Raw genomic sequence first — 18,912 nt, forward strand, 5'->3', positions numbered from 1 at the left:
AATTGTTTTGCATAATCTGTTTTAGGCCACGGCAGAGTTGCCTTTACTGGAGGAACTCTCCTGCTAATAACCATGATAACTTCTGTATTAGATATTAAAATAACAGTTCGAAGGCCCTAGAGATCACCCAGAAGCTGACAGAAACTGGAAGGACAAAACCCTTGCAATAAGGGAAGCAAACTGAAAAACTTAGTGTAGCCACATGAATCTATTTGCTGAGGGCGCTTCCCACTCCATGCAGGGTGTGTGAAGATAGAGTTCAAATGAGAAGTGCCAATGTTCTGAACGCAGTGGTTTGCCTGTGTCCCCCGAGTTCATTTGCTGGAAGCTGAGTTGCTCTTGTAACAGGGCTGGGGCCTTTCCAAGGGGGTTAGCCTGAGGCTCTGCCCCTGTGGATGGAACATGCTTTTGTATCAGGAGTGGATTTATTGTCTAGGGAGGTGGCTCCTGATAAGTTTGTCCCCATTCCTCTCTTTTTGTTTTTTTTTTTTGAGACGGAGTTTTGCAATTGTTGCCCAGGCTGGAGTAGTGCAGTGGTGCAATCCCAGCTCACTGTAACCTCTGCCTCCCAGGTTCAAGTGATTCTTCTGCCTCAGCCTCCTGAGTAGCTGGGATTACACACCTGGGTAATTTTTGTATTTTTAGTAGAGATGGGGTTTTGCCATGTTGGCCAGACTGGTCTTGAACTCCTGACCTCAGGTGATCTGCCTGCCTCAGCCTCCCAAAGTGCTGGGATTACAGGCATGAGCCACCGCACCTGGCCTCTCTCTGTCTCTTGCCCCCACTTCCACCAGGGCAAGACCCTCACCAGATGCTGGCACCATGTCTTGGACTTCCCAGCCTCCAGAACCATGAGCCAAAAAAACTGCTATTCGTTATGTATTACCCAGTTTGTGGAATTGTGGCGGGACAGTCCACAGCTCTCATTCTATTCTCAAAGGGGTGAGAGGTTCCAAAGGGGTTCATGTCCACTCATGTAGAAGCCAGAGGAAGACAGATCACACAGCCATAGCATCAGTTAGACCAGGAAAGGAGTGTTTAGAGACTTCCAGGCAATCATGAAACATTCCATTTCTATGTAAGCTGTTTGACTGGTATGAAGTACGCACTTGCTGAGAATCAAACACTGAGAATATCAGGTATTCTATGTTGAGATCTGATCTTGACAAGTAAATTATAAAAGGCAGAGAAAAGTAGCTAGAAAAGAAGGAAGATGCAGCCCCGGTAGCTGCCTTCTTTCCCGTCCAAGGCCACGCATGCTGCCCAGCAGGTCTTGGCGTTACAGAGAATGCTGGCGGCTCTGTCTGTCATTTGTTTGGAGGGCTCGCTGCTGAGCCACATCGAGTTTTCTGGAGACACGTCAGCTAAGCTAGTGAGACCGTGCTCAGTTCCTCCCCGTGCAGTGGGCGTTACCACTGTGATTCTGTGGGTGGGACAAGGAGGCAACGAGGCTAACGGGAGAAGTCAAGGGGCAAGCGCCCACTCAGTGCCCACGCAGCTGCCGACCGTGTGCTGTGGGCTGCCTTTCTTGCAGAGAGAAAGGAGCTCTGGTCTGGTGATGGAGGTGGATGTGCTACGAGAGTCCACCTGCCAGAGCCGCAATGGAAACGGGCCCAGACTGCTGGCAAGTGCAGCAGGGATGACTCACTGGGGCAGGGAGAGTTCGCAGGGTGGCCGGGACCACACAGTCCCTTCCTCACACAGGGCATGGCACACCCCACTCCTATACAACAACCACCATTCGGTTCTCACTTAAAAATCCGAACATGATCCACCTTTGGTGAACTTTTTTGTTTTTTTTTTGAGACGGAGTCTCGCTCTGGCATGCAGTGACATGATCTCGGCTCACTGCAAGCTCCGCCTCCCGGGTTCACGCCATTCTCCTGCCTCAGCCTCCTGAGTAGCTGGGACTACAGGTGCCCGCCACCACGCCCAGCTAATTTTTTGTAGTTTTAGTAGAGACAGGGTTTCACCATGTTAGCTGGGATGGTCTCGATCTCCTGACCTCGTGATCCACCTGCCTAGGCTTCCTAAAGTGCTGGGATTACAGGTGTGAGTCACCGCGCCCGGCCTGGTGAACTTTTAACATACTTTCCCCGTGCTCTACAGCCACATTGGTTCCCGTTAGCTAATTTTTTTTTTTTTTTTTGAGATGGAGTCTAGCTCTGTCCCCCAGGCTGGAGTGCAGCAGTGCGATCTCGGCTCACTGCAAGCTCTGCCTCCCAGGTTCACACCATTGTCCTGTCTCAGCCTCCCGAGTAGCTGAGACTACAGGAGCCCACCACCGCACCCAGCTAATTTTTTGTATTTTTAGTAGAGATGGGTTTCACCGTGTTAGCCAGGATGGTCTTGATCTCTTGACCTTGTGATCCACCCGCATCAGCCTCCCAAAGTGCTGGGATTATAGGCGTGAGCCACCATGCCCGCCCCCCTTAGCTAAATTTTTAACCACACAGTATTGTCATTTGCATGCTGTAGTTAAGAGCTTCCAGAGGTTACACGCACTAGATCTTAACAGCTGAGCCCTCATGAATAACATGTTATCTTCCACCATCTCGGGGAAGCAGTGATACTGTGGGACGGGAAAAGTGCAGTCTCCCAGGATTTCTGCCGTTTCCATGCTGAGTAACAGAGTATTTCCAGTCCTGTAACTCTGGTCCATGACCTTCAGTTAGGTGGGAATAACCTTAGGAAGTGCCCTTTCCCCATGTGGGCCTTTACAACCTTCAAAACTCCCAAGGATGGACCCAACTTGACAAACATCAACAGCTCCCCGTGTCCCAAAGGTGGACAGTCAGAGAACCTAGGGAGTGAGCCTGCTTCCGCACAGCTCATCAAACATCACACCTTTTGTGCAAGGTTTGGGAGAGCAGGTTTGGAGTGGCAAACATCGATTCAACCTCCAGACAGGGGCACGGGGTAACCAGGAGGGGCAGTGGTCAAGGTCCCATGAGGAACGACTCAGCTGGTGCTTTGTCTACATGGCTCGCTCCCACGGAGACCCAGGTGGGTGGGAAGGGGTTTTCCCCTTGGGGAGTTTGCCTCTTTCCCCCATTAACTATTATTTTCTCCAGACAATGCTCAGCTTCTAACACTCACCTTCCCCAGGAGCCTTGCTGTGGGAAATGTGTCTGCGTGTTTCTCAGAGAGGCCTGGACGCTCACGGCCTGTGTGGTCTCAGCTTCCTTCATTGTTCCGGGCCTCGGTTTCCTTATCTATAAATTGGGAATGTGAAAGGCTCTCTTGAAGCATTACTCTCGGGACTAGAAATAACTCACATAAAGCAAGGGGCTGGTGTGCACACTTCATCTATAAAGCACGGCTCTGACCCTGGGCTGCTTGTCTCAGAACACAGACACGAGGCCAGGCCACTGGTCCGAGCTCCCTCGGCCATTAGGCCAGACTGTAATCGGTTCTGCTTACAGAAGTTCAACAAGATGTAGTTTACCTCAACCGTGAAACACCTGCTAATACAGAACTCAAAGGTGGTGTAAAGATTAAACAGGTTCATGCTCATCAAAAGCTCCACAACATTCAACAAATGTCGGCTGTCACTGTTGTGCAGACGCTCAACCCTCCCACCCTGTCATTCAAGGGTCTGGGGACAGGCATGAGGTGACAGCGTGATTGGGAAACTAGTGGTGGGGGTGGAAGCCAGGGCAGGCTCAGGAGGCTCAAGACCTGGCAGTGTTCTGTGGCTGGGATGGGGTCTGGCCTCTGCAGGCCCTGCCTGGCTCCTTCTGTGTCCACTGGTCACCGTTACAACGGATCAAACCAGCACAAAGGAATGCCTGTGCTTCAGAGGAAGTCACTTACGTAAAATATTTGACGTTTAAAAGGGAAATACATGCAAGTTACTTTTATGATTTTATAGGTTCTCAGCAGTCAGAAAAAGTAGCCAATCTATTAATCAGAAATAGTTCACAATACAGATCTTAGATGATGTGCTTGTTTGAATTAATGCTGACACATCCACCCGTGGTGTCCCGAGCACGCGTGCTCTGACGCAGCAATAGCTTCCTGTTGTTTTATTTACTGATGTCCCCACGTGTGTAGCGCAGGGTCTGCCAAACAGTTGGAGCTCAGTGTCTGTTGAATTCAGTTTCAATGCACTAAACGCCCTGAATTTACTCCTGGAATTTCTTCTTCTTCTTCTCCCAGTCACCGGGGCACAAGCCCTGCCTAGATTTTCATACACAAAATGTTAGGTTTGAAGAAATGGAAGAAATGCTGTTTTCTTATGTGCAGTCAAGGAGCGACTTTCGAGGGAGCTCCACTGAGTGGCAAATTGTCTGAGTGCACACAGATCTCTTGAGGTGGACGTGACAGAACCCAGGCAGTGTGAAATGGGAAACACAACAGGAAGGCAAGCAATGCGGCCCGGCCTAGTAGAAGGCAGGCCCATCGTGTACCGTGCGGCCCGGCCTAGTAGAAGGCAGGCCCGTCGTGTACCGTGCGGCCCGGCCTAGTAGAAGGCAGGCCCGTCGTGTACCGTGCGGCCCGGCCTAGTAGAAGGCAGGCCCGTCGTGTACCGTGCGGCCCCGCCTAGTAGAAGGCAGGCCCGTCGCCGTGCGGCCCGGCCTAGTAGAAGGCAGGCCCGTCGTGTACTGTGCGGCCCGGCCTAGTAGAAGGTAGGCCTGTCGTGTAATGTTTGGAACTCACTTTCTTGTCTGAAAATGAGACACTTGAGGAACAGATCTTTGATGTGTGAGTGCAGGCTACTGCCCACGCACTTAGCAGAGAGGAATCAGTCACATGGGTTTGAATCAGTGAGTCGATGGTAAGGTATTTAAATAATGCTGAATTTACTTTATTCATTCGTTTATTTATTTTTAGAGACAGGGTCTGGCTCTGTTGCTCAGGCTAGAATGCAGTGGTGTGATCACAGCTCACTGTAGCCTCTACTTCCTAGGCTCAAGTGATCCTCCCACCTCAGCCTCCTGAGTAGCTGAGACTATAGGAACTTATCACCATGCACAACTAATTATTTTATTTTTTGTAGAGATGGGATCTCACTGTTGCCCTCTTGAACTCCTGGGCTCAAGAGATCCTCCCAGCTGGGCGCTGTGGTGTGTGCTTGTAGTCCCAGCTATTTGGGAGGCTGAGGCACGAGAATCACTTGAACCTGGGAGGTCGAGGCTGCAGTGAACCAAGATCATGCCACTGCACTCCAGCCTGGGTCTGGGCTACAAAGCAAGATTCTGTCTCAAAAAAAAAAAAAAAAAAAAAAAGGGAGAGATCCTCCCGCTTCAGCCTCCCGAGGTGTTGGGATTATAGGCATGAGCCAACATGCTGGCCTAGAGTTCTTTTTCTTGTCATTATTCCCTAAACAATACAGTACAACTATTTACATATCGTTTACATTGTATTAGGTATTATAAATCACCTAGAGATGACAAAGTACACAGGAGGATTGCATAGGTTACATGCAAATACTATGCCATTTTATACCAGGGACTTGAGCATCCACCGATTTGGGTGTCCACAGGGATTCCTGGAACCAATGCCCCATCCATACCAACGGATGACTACATACAAAGACTCTGGTGAAAGGCAAGGGTGGGCTGAGGTCACTGGGTGTGGGGGTGGGTGAGGCAGCTCTACCCACACTGCCTTTAAAAGTGAGCCCCCTGCCTAGGGTGTGCTGGATGAACTACCCTATCCCATAGGCTATTTCTATAGAGTTACAAACAGAATAATGGGGCTGAAGAATGAGACCACACATTCAGTAGCTGCCTCTAGGCTGGAAACAGTATTTCCACTATTCACTTTTCTTCATCAGTCTGGCCCCAGGTTTGACCATTTAGTCTTTTCATTATCAACTTTTGTTTTATACAGCATGAATTTCTGCTCATTCCTTCATTTTATTTGTTCTTTTACTTTATTTTGCTGTTCTTCTTAAATTTAAGATGGATGTTTACCTTGTTAACTTTCAGGTAGAATTTTGTACTGTCAATTTTTGCATTCTGTATTTCAAGGTTATGTTATTGGTTCACATTACTCTAACGTTATCTTTTGGAATTAAACATTTATTATATTATTAACACATTTGGGTTTATAGCTACCATATTATTTGTGATTTTCCTTTTTTCTGTTTCTTTTCACTTTTTTCTTGCCTTCATTTCAATTAGCTTTTGTTAACCATTTTAGGTTTTTTCCTACTAATTTGGAAGTTTTACATTCTGCTTGTGTAGTTATAATCATTAACCTAGGAATTATAACAGGAATACTTAATTTACCAAGTCTGAAGTTCATCAGTACTTTACCCTAGTTCTGAAAGTAGGACCTAGAACTCAACTCTATCCCTTTCTTGATTTATAGGCTTTATTAATTATGTGTTAAAATGCAGTAAGATATTACTATTGGCCGGGTGCAATGGCTCATGCCTGTAATCCCAGCATTTTGGGAGGCCGAGGCAGGCAGATCATGAGGTCAGGAGGTTGAGACCATCCTGGCTAACATGGTGAAACCCCATCTCTACTAAAACATAAAAAGTTAGCTGGGTGTGGTGGTGGGCGCCTGTAGTCCCAACTACTCGGGAGGCTGAGGCAGGAGAATGGCATGAACCTGGGAGGTGGAGCTTGCAGTGAGCTGAGATCATGCCACTGCACTCCAGCCTGGGCGACAGAGCGAGACTCCTTCTCAAAAAAAAAAAAAAGATATTACTATGGTTTTATGTGCACTTTATTTGTTCCTCATTCTGGCACTTTTGTTCCTCATTCTGATCACTTTGCTTCTACTGCAAGTATATTATTATTATTATTATTATTATTATTATTTTTTTTTTTTTTTTTGGAGATGGAGTCTCGCTCTGTCGCCCAGGCTGGAGTGCAGTGGTGCAATCTTGGCTAACTGCAAGCTCCGCCTCCCGGGTTCATGCCATTCTCCTGCCTCAGCCTCCCTAGTAGCTGGGACTACAGGCGCCCACCACCACACCCGGCTAATTTTTTGTATTTTTTTTTAGTAGAGACAGGGTTTCACCATGTTGGCCAGGATGGTCTCAATCTCCTGACCTCATGATCCACCCACCTTGGCCTCCCAAAATACTGGGATTATAGGCATGAGCCACCGTGCCCGGTCTTAAGTATATTATTTAAACTTTCTTTTAGAAAGGGTTGGCTTATGGTAAGATTTCTCAGTGTTCCTTTGTCTGTAAATGTTTTCCACCTAGGCTTTAAAGGATATTTTCTCTGGGCATCGAATTCTAGTTTGGCAGCATTGTTTGTTTTTTTTCCTCCCTCATCATATTGAAGATATTCCACTGTCTCTTGTCTCTCAATGTTACTGTTGAGCAGTCAGCTGTCACACTCACTGTTGCTCTTTCGATGGCAATCTTTTTCTTTCAGTTGCTTTTAACAAATTGTTCCTGTCTTTGGTATTCTGCAATCTGACTATGATTTCGTATTTATCTTTCTGGTTCTTCATCTTACCTGGAAAAATGTTAGCCATTATATCTTCAACCATTGCCTCCTTCCCTTGCTCCTTCTCCTGCCCTTCTGGAGTACTTATAGGACAAACATTTGCTCTCAATCCTACTGGTCTTCTCAATCTATTTCGATCTGCTTAACTTCAGTGTTGTGTGTTTTCCATTTGCCCCTCCAGATTGTGTCTTCCTCTGCCCTGCTCTGTGCCCCTGGAAGTTGACTTCTACAGACTGGATGTCCAGACCCTCTTGCATTCTGGCTGTTGGGTTAGTCAAAGGGAGGCCCCAGCAGAAATAAGGAGAGACTGCTTTATTAATTTCTCTCACTCCCTTTCTGCAGGGCTGAGGCTTGGTGTCACTGTGTTCCTCTATGGCTGTGACTCCCACCTGGGGCCCTTCTACATGGCTTAGCATTTGCTAGGTTCTATCATTTCTTTGCCCCTCAGTCCTATGAAGTGTGATGGCTTCCCACAGTTGCCAGTTAACTGGGTCCCTCGTCATCCTTTGTTGGTTCTTTCAACCCAGCTGACACTTCTGTTAATAGTGTCTTCGGCCAGGTGCAGTGGCTGATGCCTGTAATCCCAGCACTTTGGGAGGCTGAGGTGGGTGGATCACGAGGTCAGGAGATTTGAGATCATCCTGGTTAACATGGTGAAAACCCGTCTCCACTGAAAATACAAAAAATTAGCCGGGCATGGTGGCGGGCACCTGTAGTCCCAGCTACTTGGGAGGCTGGGGCAGGAGAATGGCGTGAAACCAGGAGGTGGAGCTTGCAGTGAGCCGAGATTGCACCACTGCACTCCAGCCTGGGTGACAAAGTGAGGCTCCGTCTCAAACAAAACAAAACAAAACAAAACAAAACAAAAATAGAGTCTTCTAAAAAATTGATTCATGGCTGGGCGCGGTGCTCATGCCTGTAATCCCAGCACTTTGGGAGGCCAAAGCAGGCAGAACACGAGGTCAGGAGTTCAAGACTAGCCTGGCCAACACAGTGGAACCCTGTCTCTACTAAAAATAAAATAAAAAAAAATTAGCCAGGCATGGTGGCGGGCATCTGTAATCCCAGCTACTCAGGAGGCTGAGGCAGGAGAATGGCATGAACCTGGGAGGCAGAGGTTGTAGTGAGCCAAGAATGCGCCACTGCACCCCAGCCCAGGTGACAGTGTGAGACTCCATCTCAAAAAAAAAATTAATTTAAAAATTATATTCATTTAAATTCTTCGAGTGTGCCATCTATTTCCTGCCTGAAACAGGAACTAATACAAATTTATATTTCACACTACTTTTTTGTGATCTGGATACTTTCTTTTCATCTATCTTTCAGTTCTCTACTTTTCTTCAGCTATCTCTATTCTGCTGTTAAAACCGTCTATTAAGTTTTCATTTTCAGTAATTAGTTTTTGTTTTTTTTTAAATCAGGAAATTTCAGTTAGATTTTTTCCAAGTCTTCTTGGTTGAGTTTTATAGCCTGACTTTCTTTCTTTTCCTTTCTGCATAGATTTAAAGTTTGTGTATTACTTCTTTAAACATAAGAAACAATATTATTTTGTATCTTGTGTCCTATAATTCCAATATCTGAAGTCTTTGTGATTTATCTTATTTGTTGTTTCTGCTGGTTCTTATTCTTAATGCCTTGTTTTCTTTTGGATTTAATGATTTTTTTTTTTTATTATGAGTTGTTCATTTTCCATGGAAAATTATTTGTAGGTATTCTTTGGGGTCTGGCATGAAAATAAGTTTCTTCAGGAAAAATTGTGTTGCTTTGCCAAGTTCACTCTAAGACCAGCATGAGGCCTAGGGTTTGGCTATAACTTCTCAGGGGCCTCCTTTACCCATTTTCTTAGTGCTCAGTGTGTACCCTTTGGGACCCAGCTTTATAGAGTGAATACTCTATTCACCTTTGGTAGCCCTAGGTTTTATTTCCAGCGCCTCATCCCCACAAGGCTATAAACACCAAAACTGGAGTTCAGTCAGTTCAGCAAATGCTCTGAGAGTGAAAACCAATGCAGAGCTCCATCTGAGTACCTGCTTTCACTGACACTTTTTTTTTCAAAGTGTATTAGGCCATTCTTGCATTGCTATAAAGAACTACCTGGCCGGGCGCGGTGGCTCAAGCCTGTAATCCCAGCACTTTGGGAGGCCGAGACGGGCGGATCACGAGGCCAGGAGATCGAGAGACGATCCCGGCTAACACGGTGAAACCCCGTCTCTACTAAAAAATACAAAAAAACTAGCCGGGTGAGGTGGCGGGCGCCTGTAGTCCCAGCTACTCGGGAGGCTGAGGCAGGAGAACGGCGTAAACCCGGGAGGCGGAGCTTGCAGTGAGCTGAGATCCGGCCACTGCACTCCAGCCTGGGTGACAGAGCAAGACTCTGTCTAAAAAAAAAAAAAAAAAAAAAAAAAAAAAAAAAAAAAAAAAAAAAGAACTACCGAAGACTAGGTAATTTATAAAGAAAAGAGGTTTCATTGGCTCATGGTTCTTCAGGCTGTATAAGAAGCATGGTGCTGACATCTGCTCAGCTTCTAGGGGGGCCTCAGGAAGCTTACAATCATGGTGGATGGCGAAAGGGGAGTAGGCACGTCACATGGTGAAAGCTTCAGCAAGAGGTGGGGGAGGTGCCATGCACTTTTAAATGGCCAGATCTCATGAGAATTCACTTGCCATTGCAAAGACAGCACCAAGCCATGAGGGATCTGCCCCCATGACCCAAACACCTCCCACCAGGCCCCACTTTCAGCACTGGGGATTATAGTTCAACACGAGATTTGGTCAGGGACAAATATCCAAACTCTATCATTGTACCCCTAGCCCCTCCCAAATTTCATGTCCCTCTCACATTAAAAAATATAATCATGCCTTCCCAAGAGTCCCCTAAAATCTTAACTTGTTCCAGCGTTAACTCACAAGTCCAAAGTCTCACCTGAGACAGTAAAGTACATTCTACCAATAAGCCTGTTAAAAAAAAAAAAAAAAAAAGTTATTTACTTCTAAGACACAGTGGAGATACAGGCAGCATTGGGTAAACATTCCCATTCCAAAAGGGATAAGTCAGCCAAAAGAAACGCACTACAGGCCCCAGGCAAACAAAACCTAGCAGGGTAGTCATTAAATCTTAAGGCTCCAAAATAACCTCCTTTGACTCCATGTCTCACATCCAGGGCACACTGCTGCAAGGGTGGTCTCCCAAGGCCTTGGGCAGCTCTGCCCCTGTGGCTTTGCAGGGTTCAGCCCCCTGGGCTGCTCTCACCAGCTGGAGTTGAGTGCCTGTGGCTTTTCCAGGTGTAGGGTGCAAGATGCTGGTGGATCTACCATTCCAGTTTCTGGAGGATGATGGCCCCCTTCTCACAGCTCCACTAGGCAGTGCCCCATTGGGGACTCTGTGTGGGGGCTCCAACCTCACATTTCCCCTTGGCACTGCCATGGCAGAGGTTCTCTGTGAGGGCTCTGCCCCTGCAGCAGGCTTCTCTGTGCACTCAGACTTTCTCATACATCCTCTGAAATCTAAGTGGAGGCCACCAAGAGTTCTTCATCCTTGCATTCTGTGTACCTGCATGCTTAACACTATGCAGGAGCTGCCAAGGGTTATGTTCTCCAAAGCCCAAGCTGTACCTGGGCCCCTTTGAATCATGGCTGGAACTAAGCAGCTGAAATGTGGGAAGCAGTGTCCCAAGGCTGTGCAGGGCAATGGATACCCTGGGCCTGACCCGTGAAACCATTCTGTCCTCCTAGGCCTCTGGGCCTATGATGGGAGAGGCTCCTGGGAAGGTCTCTGAAATGCCTTCCAGCCTTTTTCCCCATTCTCTTGGCTCGCTTTTACCTATGCAAATATCCCTAGCAAGTGATCATTCTGCAGCCTGCTTAAATTCCTTTAAAAAGCTTTTTCTTTCTGCGCCACATGACCAGGCTGCAGATTTTCCAAACTTTTATACTCTGCTTCCTGTTTAAATGTAAGTTCCAACGTTAGGTCATTTATTTGCTCCTCCATCTGAGGTAAGCTGTTGGAATTAGCCAGGCTATCTCTTGAACGCTTTGTTGCTTAGTAATTTCTTCCGCCAGATGCCCCCAATCATCACTTTTTAGTTCAAACTTCCACAGATCCCTAGGGCACGACCAGAACGCAGCCAAGCTCTTTGCTAAGGCATAACAAGGGTGACTTTTGACCCAGTTCCCAATAATTTCCTCATTTCTATCTGAGACCTCAGCAGCCTGGACTTCACTGTCCATATCACTATCAGTATTTTGGTCACAACCATTGAACCAGTCTCTAAGATGTTCTAAGCTTTCCCTCATCATCCTATCTTCTTCTGAGCCCTCCAAAGTCTTCCAACCTCTGCCTAGTACCTAGTCCCAAAGTTAATTTTACATTTTCAGGTATCTTTATAGCAATGCTCCACTCGTTGGTACCAATTTTCTGTGATCCAAACACCTCGCACGAGGTCCCACCTCCAGCACTGGGGATTATAATTCAATATGAGATTTGATGAGATTCAATATGAGAAAAATATCCAAACTATATCACTAAGTAATATTTAGATAACTTTAAAGGGTGTTTAAAACATAGTTTAGGTACTTGGTAATGTTTTTTTGTTTTGTTTTGTTTTTTGAGACGGAGTCTCACTCTGTTGCCCAGGCTGGAGTGCAGTAGCATGATCTTCACTCCCCACAACCTCTGCCACCCAGGTTCAAGCAATTCTCCTGCTCAGCTTCCAGAGTAGCTGGCATTACAAATGCCTGCCACCGCACCCAGCTAATTTTTGCAGTTTTAGTAGAGACAGGGCTTCACCATCTTGGCCAGGCTGGTCTTGAACTCCTGACCTCATGATCCACCTGCCTCAGCCTCCCAAAGTGCTGGGATTACAGGCATGAGCCACCGTGCCCAGCCATGTACTGTTTTCAATATGAGACTGTCCTTTATCCCTAGCCGACCATGTAAAATGGCACTTGTTTTAAAATTTATTATGTGTGGAACAGATAATGTCTGAAATTGCCTGAATCTAGCAGTAGGCAGCAGGGTAAGCCTGCTTTTAGCATATATGTGCTGGTCAAAGCTATTCTTGATCTGCCACTTTTTCAACCTATAGCTTTTCTTTTTTTCTTTTTTCTTTTTTTTGAGATGGAATCTCACTATGTTGCCCAGGCTGGAGTGCAGTGGCACAATCTTGGCTCACTGCAACCTCCTGCCTCAAGCAACTTTCCTGCTTCAGCCTCTTGAGTAGCTGGGACGACAGATGTGTGCAACCATGCCCAGCTAGTTTTTGTATTTTTGGTAGAGATGGAGTTTTGCCATGTTGGCCAGGCTGGTCTCAAACTCCTGACCTCCAGTGATCTGCCCACCTCGGCCTCCCAAAGTGCTTGGATTAGAGGCATGAGACACTGCGCCCAGCCTCAACCTATATAACTTTTTATATTTAAAAAAATAACTTGGACTAGACCACATTTTCTCATGGCAGAGTCAGTCAGTCAACTAAAAAGGGAAAAAAGAGCAAATTGTGATGAGGTGACAAAATGGAAAACACGATCTAGATAAAGCCACATATCGCAGGTGATAACACATTGCCTCAAAATATGAAATCATGAAGTTTTTACATATCTACTTCTAAAATTTACTATTTAAAGTTATTAAAATTCTGTATGATTCAATTTTCTCCATCAATCCCATGGTCTTCCTAGTACTTTCCCATTTTGAATGTGTTTTAACTTCTGTTTACTGAGTATTGGCATGGTGGCCTGCCACAGAAATTTTGAAAATGAGAATAACTTAAAATAAAAAAGTGGTCTGAATTAATCCCAATGGAAAGTGAGCTATGCAGATGATGATCAGCTGAAACAGACTATAAGGAGAAAGGAAACAGGATAGGAGTTACTTGCTGGGCAGGATCATTCACGAGAGTTCTTTCATGTTTTCTTAAGAGTTTGGAATTCCGACTTTGTCAGTCCCCAGGTATACTGATGCTTTTATGGAGGTTTTAAATGAATGAACATTTATGAAGAAAGACCTGCATTAGTCAATATTAGCCTGGGACAGAGGAACAGAAGAGGGTTTATTACCTGTCTCTTTATATAATGGTTCGGATTTTCTAAACAGAAGTATTTTGGCATTATACGTTGTACCATATTTGGATTATCAATTGAACATGGATTTATTTTTCATTTATTTATTTATTTTTGAGACAGAGTCTCACCCTGTCACCCAGGCTGGAATTCAGTGGTGTGATCTTGGCCCACTGCAACTTCTGCCTCCCAGGTTCAAGTGATTCTCCTGAGCCAGACTCCGAAGTAGCTGGGATTACAGGCCCGCACCACCACGCCCAGCTAATTTTTTGTATTTTTAGTAGAGACAGGGTTTCACTATGTTGGTCAGGCTGGTCTCGAACTCTTGACCTCATGATCCGCCTGCCTCGGCCTCCCAAAGTGCTGGGATTCCAGGCGTGAGCCACCGTGCCCAGCTCAACCGAACACAGATTTAAAGAGCATCTGCTTTAGATGCCAATGCGGTAGGCATCAGTACTGTTTACAAATAACTCTGTTATTCTCAACTCACTGTCCAGAAATAGGCACATGGGAGCTGAGACTGAAACATTTGATTGTCAAACTCATTCCCCTTTCCTCGGCATAGCTATTGTCAACCTTTATTCTAGGAGTCTGATCTCTCAATGACCATCCTGAACAGGGGCCCCTGCTGACCTGTGGTGGGTATCTCAACCAGCTTGGGCTGCCATAACAAAATACCACTGACTGAGTGGCTTAAATAACATGCAATTTTCTTTTCACAGTTTTGGAGACTGGAAGGTCAAGATCAGGGCATCAGCATAGTTGGGTTCTGGTTGCAGCCTCTGCCTGGCTTGTTGAAAGCTGCCTTCCCTCTGTGCTCACATCGTCTCTCCTTGGTGCATGCATGGGGTCGGGGAAGCCTGGGAGCAGCCCTCTGGTATCTTTTCTCAGAAGTGCTCATAAGTGTGCCAACTCCACCAGGAGAGCTCCAGCCTCGTGACCTTTTCTGAACCGAATTATCTCCCCAAGGCTCCATCTCCAAATACCATAACAATGGGGGTCAGGGCTTTCACATAGGAATTTGGGGAGACTCAATTTGGTCCACAGCAGTGGGCATGAAGCATCAGAGAGAAACAACCAACGCTGAGATCTGGAGACTATTTGTTATCATAGGATAATTTAGACTGTCCAGACAGATACATTCTGATAGCAAATATTATTTTTATACCTCTATGCTTTTGTGAGGAAATAATATGTTTTTAATTAAAAATAATAGCGGGAAAGGCACTTAGCTTACTGTTAGTCTAGAAGTTGGTGGCAGGGCTGGAATTGAAATTTTAAGCCTCCTCCCTCTGGAAAACGGAAATTGCTAAAACATTATGGTTTCCTTGTGCAGACCTTCAAAATCAATTATTAAACTTGTGACAATAACGTCACATCATCAAAGTGAATTTTTTTCGCTGTTTTTAACCTGAGGGTCAGACATCACAACCACCTGCTTAACCAGCTTCCATAAACACCAAAGATTCAGATGTCTGTTGCAATATGAAACTTATCTTTGCTTATCTCGAGTATCTTTTTGGGTACAGCACAGAATGCTAATCTTAAGAAATTCTGCCTGCAGATATTTAGAATCGTTTGGAAATTGATCATACAAGCATAAGTACATGCATTCCAAATACGTGTATGTTTATTATTATCACAAATCTTCTCTAGGAAAAGAGATCGGAAGATTTCCATTAAACCTAAAATTGTTCCTTTAGGGAACAGCAGAATGCAAAGAATGTTTTTAACAGTGTGTCAATTGAATGACTCTTACTCAACCCATGGAAACAGCCCTTATCAGCAGCTCTGACGTGAGCAAGGGCAGAAGTTCATTAGCACAGGTGCCTGTCATGATCCACACACAGGAACGGAATTCTCACAGAAGAAACAACCTGTCTGCGTATGCAAACAGTGCTTTAGTGAAACACAGGTGCTGGGGGATTATTGACAGCATATGACCCCAAGTGCAATCCATCATGTACCTCCATGTAAATACCAAACAATTCATGACCAGCCTGGACAACACGGCGAAACCTCGCCTCTACTAAAAAATACAAAAAGTAGCCGGGTGTGGTGGTGTGCACCTGTAGTCCCAGCTACTCGGGAGGCTGAGGCACTTAAATCTGAGAATTGCTTCAACTTGGGAGGTGGAGGTTGCAGTGAGCCAAGATCACACCATTGCACTCCAGCCTGGGCGACAGAGTGAGATCCTATCTCATAAATAAATAAACAAACAAACAAATACCAAACGAGGTAATAACCCTAAAGAGGTCAAGAACAAAGCCACTCTTGGCTGGCAGTGCAAAAGGAGAGTGGCTTTGGAATTCCATGCTCCCTGGACTCACCTCCAGTTGTGTCTCTCCAGCTGTGTGGCGGTGAGCAAGCATCCAACCACATCAAAGCCAGCACTCTAATCTGTGAAACAGAGACAATCACACCCACCTCACTATGCTGTCCCGAGAAGGAAAGCAAGTGACCCGGCATGTGGTGGAGGCTCCCTGCTTTGCAGTTGTTAAGGTTCAACGAGAATTTAATGAACAGAACAAAAGTTTAGCAAACGTTATTGTAACTAAGTAGTTAATAAGAACATAGATAATACATAATAATGCGTAACAAATAATAGAGAATCTCTTTGCTCACTTATTAATGCCTGTAGAATAGGGTTAGTGAAAAGCAAAAATAATTCACATAAAGTATTTTTAACATGCCTGGTAGATAGTAACTGAGCAAAGAGTGAAGAAACAGAGGCTTGGTGAAGCTGATAAATTTTCCCAGGATCAGAGGGGGTGGAGCTGTATCTCAGAAACGAAGCTCACACTCTTAACTCATGGTGTAATTCTGCAGAGAATGTCAGGCTGCACCTTTGGCCCAGAGGGTGGCTCTCATGCCACTGCTGCCTTCCACAAAGGAGGGTGTTTCCTTAGACTTCCCTGTTGACAATTTTCCTCTTTATGGCACACTGTGGAGTTCTGACCCATTTCAGGGTTGTGCACAGGGTTCTGACGGTACTGTAATTCAGTAGGACTACTTGAGTATCGCAGAAGCGAGATCCCAACTGCTACAGGCCCAACTACATCAGGAACTTCCTCAAGCCAACATTCAATCAACAGAGTTCCATGGCCACTGCGAATGCTCTTGGCAGTGCTGCCTGAGGGGAGGGATGGCAGAAGAGTAAGACACAGTTCCTGTCCACGAAGAGCTGGCTACTTCCTTTGCAAACAAGATGTACACGAGGAAGCATCCAGGTACAAAGCAGCATGTGACTCGTTCTGAATGAGTTCCTGTGGGGATCCAGGGAAGTGGCTGACGGGCCCGATGGAGCACTCTTAGGACCCTCTAAGACCGGATGGCTACTGATGGCTAATCCCCATGCAAAGGCTCCTTTCAGGCAGGAAGTTCAATTCTGCAAAATGTACCTTTCATTCATCAGAATTACAGCAACAAGAAGGTAAAACAGAAAATACCAAGTCCACAAAACAAAGAGATTTGAAAAACAAAGCTTTTCACTGAGAAGTGCCTGGCAGTCAGAAGCTTTGCAGAGTACCCTTGAGAGCATCCTTTACTACGGCTGAGAAGTACCTTTCTCTGTCACAAGGTACACACACTTGGAGGCATCCTGGTAGCTGGAACCTCCGTTAACACAGTCAACAATTGGCAATGTGCCTCATACTGCAGGCAGCATTTCTGACTCTCCTCAGAAAGGCCTTTAGCGTTGCCGGGCGCGGTGGCTCAAGCCTGTAATCCCAGCACTTTGGGAGGCCGAGACGGGCGGATCACGAGGTCAGGAGATCGAGACCATCCTGGTGAACACAGTGAAACCCCGTCTCTACTAAAACTACAAAAAAAAACTAGCCGGGCGAGGTGGCGGGCGCCTGTAGTCCCAGCTACTCGGGAGGCTGAGGCAGGAGAATGGCGTGAACCTGGGAGGCGGAGCTTGCAGTGAGCTGAGATCAGGCCACTGCACTCCAGCCTGGGCGACAGAGCGAGACTCCGTCTCAAAAAAAAAAAAAAAAAAAAAAAAAAAAAAAAAGAAAGGCCTTTAGCGTTTGGTTTCTCCAGAGAAGCCCAGAAGTCTATCAATAGAGAAGCTTGCTCCTGGTGGTGTAGAACACACACTTGCCCCCAAGAAGCTATACTCAGCCAGAAAATCACAAGAATAGGCAAAGATGTTGATTCTTATCAACACGCACATGGTGTAGGATGCTTGGTACCTTACCGTGGTCATAGCTCTGGGCCCATGATGAGCCATTATGGTTGTGCATTCACAGACATGCCTTTGTAGCTGAACAAGTTAAAAGCAGGTGGCTCACACCTATCATCTCAGCACTTTGGGAGGCCAAGGCCGGTGGATCACTTGAGGTCAGGTTTTGAGACCAGCCTGGCTAATATGGTGAAATCCTGTCTCTACTAAAAATACAAAGTGTTAGCTGGGAATGGTGGCAGGTGCCTGCAATCCCAGCTACTCGGGAGGCTGAGGCAGACGAATTGCTTGAACCCCGGAGGCGGAGGTTGCAGTGAGCTGAGATCGTGGCACTGCACTCCAGCCTGGGTGACAGAGAGTGAGACTCTGTTTGAAGAAAAAAAAAAAAAAAAAAAAAGAATTAAGGATGTTTGCCCATCTGAAGCAAAGTATCTAAATATCGGATTAAAAGAAAAAGAAAGAGGAACTGGCTATATCAGAGTGAGAGAAAGTGGGAGATGCTGAGGAAACATATAAGAACCTAAAAGAAAGGGCAGTAAGTATAAGCATAGCTTTGCTAATCTCGGAAATGGTGGCCAGAACTGTCCTGCGGCTTAGCAAATGATCATAGCCAGCGAATCCTAATTACCCTAGAAGCTTCCTTTAGAAGTGCCAGAGATGTAGGAGGTATGCTTATCCGCCTTGTGACACAAAAATGGAAGCATAGTTAATAGATGAGAAAAGCATGACTCAGAATGATTTTCAATATTGGAATGTTGGGAATTTATGAGAGGTATTTTCGTGTAAGAATAATAGGACTTATTTAAAAGGTTTGGAGAGTGGGGGGCATCCCAGATGCGTGAGAAGCAGTATAGCTAATCGTTAGAAGTAGGTTTGCTGGAGTCAGGCTGCCTGGGTTCAAAGCCCACCTCTGCTGCCCCTTAGCTGCACAACCCTGGGCTGCTTTCGGGCCTTGCTGTGCCTTGGGTTTCCCCACGCACTTCATGAGGCAGTTGCAGGAATTAAACGAGTTAATATGTAGTCAACAGCTCTGAACACTGCTTGACTGAGTCAGCCCTACCTAACGTTTAATTTACGGGATGTGGCCCTGGGTTCCTTAAGGGAGCGGCCACACTATTCACAAACATTAAAGCAGTAAAGGCTCCATCCTCATCACCTTTCTCCTCTGTTGGACCCCACAGGACTGTCTCTCGCAACTGCTTCCTCCGCTCTCCTAAGGCACTCTGCGGAACCAGCGGCACCTCTTTCGCC

General features: G+C 46.0%; 1 long non-coding RNA gene across 1 annotated transcript; it reads left to right on the top strand.

Annotated features, from left to right (window-relative positions):
- Positions 1 to 15,083: 15,083 nt before the first annotated feature.
- LOC141407635 (uncharacterized) lies at positions 15,084 to 18,061 on the top strand. The gene is made up of 2 exons (XR_012417329.1): positions 15,084 to 17,162; positions 17,496 to 18,061. It is a non-coding gene; the product is annotated as an uncharacterized lncRNA (long non-coding RNA).
- The last annotated feature ends 851 nt before the right edge of the window (positions 18,062 to 18,912 follow it).

The sequence above is a fragment of the Macaca fascicularis genome, chromosome 9 (assembly GCF_037993035.2).
Source record: "Macaca fascicularis isolate 582-1 chromosome 9, T2T-MFA8v1.1".
NCBI classification, from domain to species: Eukaryota; Metazoa; Chordata; class Mammalia; order Primates; family Cercopithecidae; genus Macaca; species Macaca fascicularis.